This window comes from Diadema setosum, chromosome 3 (assembly GCF_964275005.1).
Source record: "Diadema setosum chromosome 3, eeDiaSeto1, whole genome shotgun sequence".
Lineage (NCBI taxonomy): Eukaryota > Metazoa > Echinodermata > Echinoidea > Diadematoida > Diadematidae > Diadema > Diadema setosum.
In genome coordinates this window covers 8,815,598-8,816,317 of record NC_092687.1, presented here as the reverse complement: position 1 = coordinate 8,816,317, position 720 = coordinate 8,815,598, and positions in this window count along the sequence as shown.

Below are 720 nucleotides of genomic sequence, written 5' to 3'. Positions count from 1 at the left end.
TTTCAGTATTTTCTTCTTTTTGTGTGTCTACATGCATATTCTTATCTTGAGGTTTGAAGGCATACAATTTAATGGGCTGAACCCAGATTTTGAGAGCTGACAGCTTAGGAGATAGCTAGAACAATTGGGGTTACATAAAGACTATCTCAAATCGTGGGAATAGATTGAGAAGTAATATTAAAAATACCATCTTTCTGTCAAATTCAACGACTTAATGCCACACATAAAATAGTAAAGGTCATGGGGGTATTTCAATGTAGCCTACACATCCATCCATCACATCTTGTCTTGTATCCATACACATGCTCCCCCCCCCCCCCCCCATTTTAAGAGATTGGAAGAATCCACTGCATAAATAATGTGTTAATACTGCATTGGACACCTGACACTACCATAACCACGGGGGTGGACAGCATGTTGGTTAACATTCCTACCAGCAAATACTGAATTATCAAAACCAATGATGATATTTAAATCAAACTTGATACATAGGTACATGCAACATAGAAAGATGTAATAAAATGACTGCGAATAAATCAGAAATACTTAATATGAATCATGATCATGTCATTTAGTGTTATTTTGTGATGTGCACTGTGTCAAGATTCCCAACATTTAAATTCTTTAGAATAAATACTTCTGCTCTTGTGTATTGTCACACAAAATAGAATACAAACTATGGAGCTCCCCCCTGGAATGAATGGAGTCTTCCATCACAGC